Source organism: Lolium perenne, chromosome 4 (assembly GCF_019359855.2).
Source record: "Lolium perenne isolate Kyuss_39 chromosome 4, Kyuss_2.0, whole genome shotgun sequence".
Classification (NCBI taxonomy): Eukaryota; Viridiplantae; Streptophyta; class Magnoliopsida; order Poales; family Poaceae; genus Lolium; species Lolium perenne.
Window position 1 is genome coordinate 248,553,769 of NC_067247.2, and position 8,209 is coordinate 248,561,977.

The 8,209-nt window shown below is 44.3% G+C and overlaps 1 long non-coding RNA gene across 1 annotated transcript; it reads left to right on the forward strand.

Annotated features, from left to right (window-relative positions):
• The first annotated feature begins 1,593 nt into the window (after nt 1–1,593).
• LOC127332331 (uncharacterized) lies at nt 1,594–3,170 on the forward strand. The gene is made up of 2 exons (XR_007870420.2): nt 1,594–2,103; nt 3,063–3,170. It is a non-coding gene; the product is annotated as an uncharacterized lncRNA (long non-coding RNA).
• The last annotated feature ends 5,039 nt before the right edge of the window (nt 3,171–8,209 follow it).

Below are 8,209 nucleotides of genomic sequence, written 5' to 3' on the forward strand. Positions count from 1 at the left end.
ATTAGAGATGCAGGTGTTCATGCTCAACTTCAGGCGGATCTAGCAGCGCATTTTTTGGGCGAGGAAAGGAGCCGCCAATAATGCATGATTTAATTTCTATTTTTTGATTGTAAGAATAATTTAATTTCCATTTGTTTGATTGTAAGAATAATTTAATTTCTATATGTTTGATTGTATGAATAATTTAAGTACTATTTGTGTGATTGTATGAATAATTGAATATAGTATGGATAAAATGTGATTGATATGTTGTTTCAAAATATTATAAAAAGTAAAAAAAGTTTGGGGCCTGCCGTATGGGAGGCGCCGGTGTGGGAACAACGTCCCCAAATAGAGGATGCACTGCCGGTGCCCCCATACATCAACATCGGCACCCCTCCCGGCGACTATTTGGGACGCGTCGGTAGAGATGCTCTAACACCCCGGGCCCACGGAAGTGCGGCCCATGCGGCCGCACAGGGCCCCAAATTTTCGGGGGCCCAAAACTTTGAAATGGGCCTTTCGAATGGACTAGTAACTATTAGTTCTGATACAGAGAGCATATCAATTAGCAAGCCCAGCCCAGATGGTTTTCGACTTGGAGGTTGCAAGTTCAAATCCCGCGGCAGTCACTCTTGTTGTCCTATTTTCTTTGGCTTTTTTCTATTCGAATTGAAATCCCACCGGCAGCGCTCTTGTTGCCTTATTTTCTTTAGCTTTTACTATTCGAATTGATGCCGATGACACAAATATTTGATTGCTCATTTTACTAAATAATTACTACAATTTTAATTTATAGAGACTGAGGTAAATTTAATATTGTAATATTGTATTACTCATGTGGGGATAGTTCTTATAATTGACTTATTTATTACGTATACTTGTTGGGATAACTTTACATGCATCAAAACCATTTGAAAAAGGTAAATTTGATAGGGCTCCATTAGGTCTTTTTTAAGACCATCGGACCGGTATGGGTTTTAAACCATATTTTTCCTTCTTAAACTATTTTTAAGATAATCTTATCGCGAATTTAAAATATACGGGCGTCGAGAGTAGTTTATCAATTTAAACTTCAATTTAATATATAAATGTTATAATTTTTTATTAATTATATTTTCTAATGAGATAGCGCCCATTTTAAAGTTTCGCACATGACCCCAAATTTTGTTGGCCCGGCCCTGCTTCTCGTCTATCTTAACATATAGATTTGCAATTCTCAAAAAAGAAAAAGACATATAGATTTGCAGACGTCTTGGGAGTTCTTGAAAAATCTTTGCTGACTACACGTGAATGGGTTAATTAAGGGCCTGCTCGGTTTCCCTCTGCGTCCCCAAATAGCTGCTGCTCCTCCCGCTCAAATCACGCATGCATAAAGACCCACATGCAGTTACGTGCTAACAAACTCGGTGCTTTACCACTAGATAATGACCAGATTCATTCCGAACTATGTGAAACAGGAAGCCGAAAGACCTGTGGAGATGGGACGCGGCTTGCCTGTGCCCGTCGTGTGCGACGATCGGTGCGACCAGGCCGTCTCAAACCATCGTACTACTACGGCTTTAAATAAAATGTACCCTCAGCGCTGGCTTTTGTTTGCAAAAAGAAAAACGATACAGCCCCTTCCGTATCCCTGTACCGTGTACGTTTCTGTGTACGCTGCCCTTCTTCCTTCTCCCCCTGTCTGAACTCGAGCTTGAAGAGCAGCGGACCAACAGCAGATGGCGAGCCGTCCGTCGAGACCTGAGGCCGTGCTCCCGTCCCTCTAGCCCAACCCATTGAAGTATCTCCCTGCTCCGCCGTCTACCTCAAGGTCAGCGCTGTGGAGCTGGAGCATCGACCTGGACTGGACGGACCGCGTCCTTGTTCCTCCGGCAACGGCGCGCTCCCGGCAACCGCATCCCCTTGCGCATCACGGATGCCGGTGGCTAGCTGGTCGATCTGACCAGACGGCGACGCGGGAGAAGGGGCCGACCAGGGGTTAGCGGTGGTCGGACTCGTCGAGGCGCCGCGGAGCCCTTGGCGTCCAGTCCCCGGACCGAGTAGTTACCGCAGACGACGGAGCCGCTAGGAGGAGCTCGTCGCTTGCCTCGTCTCTTGCTGCAATCTCAAGGATACCTCGAGGTAACAAGATTTTGGACTCTGTGTGATTGATTGCTTCTCTTGTTTCTGTTCTAATTGAAATTGAATCCTTGAGCTGGTGTCACGGCATGTATGAGAGGTATGCTTAATCAATTGAGTCATGATGTGATTTGTTGGAGAAGACAACGTTACGTTGTCCTCTGTTCTGTTCTAATTGAAAAATAATTGTTGAGCTTGCTTGCGTCAACATTTATTATTAGTGTTTAGTTAGAACTTGCAACTCCATAATTCTTCGTACCAATACTTATATTACACAATTTCATGAAATAGATGTGAAAAATACCATTGCAAGAATAGGGACTTTATCAACTTACAAGTCAAAAATTGATGAGATAGAACTCTATATTACAAATTTATCATGTTGGCTTCTGTTGATGGAGAAAGATATGGTTTTGTCCGGTCACCGAGCTAGAGTTCCCAATGCCAATGGTCCCTTGCAGTGTGGGATTCAGAGCATAGTTGTGTTGTATTAAATAGGAATTCAGAGCATAGTTGTGACTTGCCGGTTGGCCCTGCACAACAAAGTTGAAAGTCAATTTCATCAAAGTTTAAATTACTTAAAACTTGAAAGTGTGAACTGCTTATACCTGTAGTATATTATATGGTTGATGATATCCTGGAAGCACTTCTTGGCTATGTAGTGACATTGGGTTTATAATGTTACCAAGTGATGGCGTCATTGTCGGATCTAGCATAGTGTTGTAGTGTAATGGATACGCAGCCATTTGATTTGTGAAGAGCTCCAACTGGTCCTATAAAAAAATCGATATCGAAATGTCAGTAAAATTAAAGATTTTATAAGAAAGGAGCTGAAATTGGAGAGGGGAAATTGCATATGCATTACCCTTGTTGAGCCATGTTGATTACTGTGTTTATGCTCTATAGATCTTTTGAACACCCTTTTCTATTTGCATTACCGCCAGATTAGTTTTGGCTCGCAGGTGTATGCATGTTCTGTGGATGTATTCCCGCGCGATGGGATTGTCTCCTATTTGGTGCCCAGTTTTCGGGACAGTTTTAATGAGGATATGCAAGTATCACGGAGGATACGGAAGGGAGTCGTATCAATGGTTTTTTTTTGTAGAAAAAGCCGGCGTTGGGTGTACATGATTTAAAGCCGTTCGATGGATTGAAAGTTGAAACAGCCTGGTCGCACCGATCGGGCTCAGGCAAGCCGCGTCCGTGGAGATGACGACGTACGTACCAAACGGACCCCTGATGTGACGGGATAGGAAATCGATCTTAACTGAACACATCTCTGTATCCTTATCTCAACCCATGCATCCCTTATATAAATTGATCAGCACCATATGTTGGTGAGGCCATTCACAGCACGCACACAGAAACAAAGAGATCCATCCATGGCGCCCTCCAAGTGTCACCTCCTCGCCTTCTTCCTCGCCATCGCCATGATCGCCGCCATGCCACAGCCTTCTGCGGCCGTCAGGCCCGAACCCCCTACTTCCTCCACCACCACACAACCACCGAATCCGAGGGAACGACTGGCCTGCTTGTGGCCGTTTTTGTCACCGATATTGTGTCCCATTTTCGCTCCGATTTTCGGTTCGATTTTGTGTCCGCCTACGCCGCCATCACCGCCAAGCCCACCAATGCCACCACAGCCGAAAGAGTGTCTGACATCGATAACGGGGCTGATGCCATGCAAGGACTTCCTCACCAACAAAACAGCACCGCCGCCTCCATACCCAGGCAAATGCTGCGACGGCCTTAAGTCGCTCTTGAAAGACACGCCCATCTGCCTCTGCCACTTAGATGACGGTGGCTTCGACCAGGTCTTGTCGGCACACATGATTTTAGAAAACTTCGCCGCTCTGATGGTGGATATCTGCAAAAGCGACGGTCCCGCTGATTTTGGAAGTTGCTCGGGTAAGTAAATACTGGGTTTTGTTGCTGTACTTTGTACATGTCTTTAATTATGGGATGATTCTGAATATTTTGATGGATCTGAGAGCAGGACCCGTGCCACCGGTGACGGCACCTGCCCCAGGAGCTGCTTCATAATGGGGCTAATCAGGTAACTAATTATTCTCTGATAAATTAAATTCTTATGTCAGCTATATCATTCCTAGATGAATTAGTACGTATCTATTTCTGTATTCTAATATGACCTGTCTTTGTTTGCGTTTTTGCAGAGCCACGGTCGTAATAGCATTAAGAAAGGTCAGAAACAAGATGAAGCTATGGCGCCGGGCGTATCGTCGGTCAAGATTAGTAGTGTCAATTGGTGCGATTAGGGAGAAATTTTATTAGTTACGGTCGTCCATTATATGTCGCTTTTCATTGGTGTGTCAATGTCGCAGAAAGTTTGAGAAATTTTATCAGTTAAGGTCATCCATTATTATATACGTCATCTTAATGCAAGCATCAAATGTGCAACTACTTATCGCGTTTTCTCTTTGATCACATTAACCTTGCCACGAACATGCAAAAAAAAGACGCTTTCCAAAAGTTAGAGGGCAGCACCATAGTGGTCTTCAAATGGAAGATTTTTCCTGTGGAAGGAGTGTCATGAATCAATGAGCTGAGAGCCTGAGACTACAGGTTGCCATGGACTAGGGTGTTGGCACCGTGGTAGCCTCGCTGGCATGGGGAGGGACGACCCTGGCGGCGTCGCTCCCGCGTATGCTGAGTTTTATCGGTCCGAAAGTTTCTTAAGGTTTTCATAGGATCATGACAACACCGTCGGATCGGCATCCACGGGAGGCCGTCGGTGCCCTGCTTCAGCATGACCTCGATCGGCTGTCGAACTCCCAGGATCCCTGGCCTCCATCTCCCTGCCCCGCAGCACGTAATTTCCCATAGCGCACATGTACGTACTCAACCATGGTAATCAAGATGAGTTCTACACTATTGCATTCATGCATTCTAGCTAGCTATCACGCCATCATACGTAATAACCACGGCGAGCTGCTGCGGGTAATACGCCTTCCACCACCGGAGTTAGGCCGAAGTTCTACAGTACAGGCTAATCCAAACATCAAATGTGTGCATCTAGCATAGTAATCGAATTTTCTAGAGTAAATATCCAGTAACTGATATACAAACATGCATGCCATGCGTGAGAGCAAATTTTCCCATAATCATTGAAAACATGTGCAGGACAAATGGCTTAGGACGCATGGAACCATTGTAATTTTTATCGTTCCTGGTCCTGATAGCTAAGTTTCTCTTTTCGTCTGTATCTCTTCGATCGCATGAACCTCACACGAACATGCAAAGAAAATGACGACGGACAGGTCGCTAGGGAGGCGGCAGCGTTGATTGCATGCGCGCGCGGTCGTCTACCGGCCGTATAGATCAAACCCGGGCGCCGCGTATGGTGTGTTTTTTTCATCCGAGAAGTCCTAAGTTTGTTAAGGTTTTTATACGATCGTGAGCCTACAAAGTCGGACTGGCCTCGAGCATGCCCTCGACGATCGAGCCCGTCCCTCCCGGGTTTTACGGTTCAATAAAAAGGCTAATGATGCAACGAAGCGAGACCCATCATCGGTAGGCTTGGGATGTCTTGGAAGGTATGGATTGTCAACACTGTTAGACCCAACACATTATGCCTAGTACAGAATCACGAATTGCAGCACTAAGAACACCTAATGAACATTAACATAGAGGGTAGAGGTGATCATTACGAGGAGTAGATGATCCTATCGATGCCTCCGTGAGGCAGGCTTGATGCGGTGGTGGTGTAGATGAAGAAGACGATCTGGAGATCCTTCTGGTTCCCTCCGGTCTCTAGCGGCACTGCCATGTCACCGATGCAGTGTAGCTTGGTCTTCCGGTCGCTCATGCATGTGCCTCCCTAGATCGGTAGGGGTGTGGGGATGTAGGAGATCATAAGAAGCAGATCGTGAACTATGCCAATCAATCACTGCCAGCGCCTCCATCCTTTATATGGTGCAGGTGACGGGGGACGGAGCCATCGGGTTGGTTTTGGTTCCCCCGATTAGGGCGCGTTAGTTGTGTACGAGGAGGTCAGGAACGTTGGTTCGTGGGCCTCCTTCTTAACGTTATTTTGACTAACACTTATTTGTCTTTTGTTTCCGTTAAACCTGATAGGTTAACCAACATTCTCCCCTCTTGATCGTTAGGATTAACTTTATTTTCCCATTCTCCACAGGAATAATAAACCAAACAGAGGTGTTGCAACAGTCAATAAAATGCCATTGAACCTCAACAATTATGTCATACCGGCCTATCTCGAAATGGATAACATTTTACTTATTGGGAGTGGTTCTCATAGTGGTCCCTTTGTTCTAGAATCGCAAGGCTTTCGGCAATCCCATGCCGGGCAACATGCTCATGAAAAATACTCGGCAGTAAGCCTTTTCTTAACGGATCCGTAAGCATAAGTACCGTACTTATATGCTTAACATTAATTGTTTGATCCTGGATTCTATGTTTCACAACACGATACTTAGTGATAATGTGCTTGGCAGCAGCATTTGACCTGTTGTTACTCGTATAGAACATTACGGGTTCATTACCATAGTACAATAAAAGTTGTCTTGAAATGCTTTTGACAACTTTAAGCTCGGGAATAAAATTATTTAGCCATACAACCTTCCCAGTGGCCTTATAACATGTTATATACTCTGTTTGCATTGTAAATGAAGTAATTATTGTTTTTTCGGAGCTTTTCCATGATATAACTCTCCTGTCAAGTGTGAATATATAAACTGACATGGATTTCTTACTATCCACACAACCGGCATAAATATTATCTGAATAGCCAACAACTTCTAGGTTATCATACCTTCTATATATAAGAATGTAGGCTTTTGTTTCTCGCATAATGCAAGACTTTCTTTGTGGCCTTTCTAGTGGTCTAGTCCTGGATTTGATTGGATTCAGACAAGTCAGGACGCATACAAACTTATGCATACATGATGCTACCGACACCTGAAGAACCGACTTCAACTTATCAGTTTCAGTTTGGTTCCCCGGACATTGAAATGTCCCAAGCTTATCGCCATTGAATATTGGAGCAGGTGAGGCAGAGCACTTATGCATATTAAATTTATTTAGTACTCGCTCAAAGTATGCCTTTTGTGATAGTCCCAATACACCTTTAGACCCATCTCGATGAATCTCAATGCCTAGGACATGAAGCTACACCGAGATCTTTCATATCAAAATTGGAAGACAAAAAATTATTGGTCTCATGCAGTTATCCTTATCACCGCAGGCCAACAATATGTCATCCACATACATGAATAATATTGTGAACCTACTCCTCTTAAACTTAACATAAATGCAGTTGTCCACAACGTTTTTCATAAGACGAAATGTTCAAATAATCTTGTCGACCTTGAGCTACCACCGTCTTGAAGCTTGCTTCAAGTCGTAGATGGATTTCTTCAAGGGACATGCCAAATATTCCTTTCCTTCAACAACAAAACCTTCCTGCCGATTCATGTAAACATTTTCATTTAGGTCACCATTTATAAATGTCTTCTTACCATTTGATGCAATTCTAAGTCCAACTGAGGCTACCAGAGACAAAACGATCCTAATAGAATCTTTAGATGTCATTGTAATCCTTTGCTTCTCTCTGTGTGAACCCTTTTGCCACAAGTCTTTCTTTGAACCTTTCAACGTTCCCTTTGGAGTCGTCAATTTGTACTTGGTTTTACATACCCATTTGCAACCTACTCTTTTGGCACCATTAGGAACTTTGGTGAATTCAAACTTTTAATAGACTCCTTATATGAGGTTGGATCATCCACATTTTCTATATCATTTACATACTCACTCATGTAAGTGATATAATCGTAATCCTACAAAGTCGAACCGGCCTAGAGCATGCCCTCGATGCGAGCATACTACCCAGCCGTTGGTGCCTTGTGCTCCAACTGCATGATCAACCTCGCCGATCATCCCTCCTGGGTTCCACGACCTCCGTCTCACCGCCGGAAAACACCCACCTCGCCGCACAGCTCTATTATATTATACTGTGATCCAAATACAATAAAAAGGATAACGATGCAACGAAGCAAGGCCCGTCACCGGTAGGCTTGGGACGTCTAACACCCCAGGTTTCTAGACGTTTGCGGGGTAGAATTAGAAAATG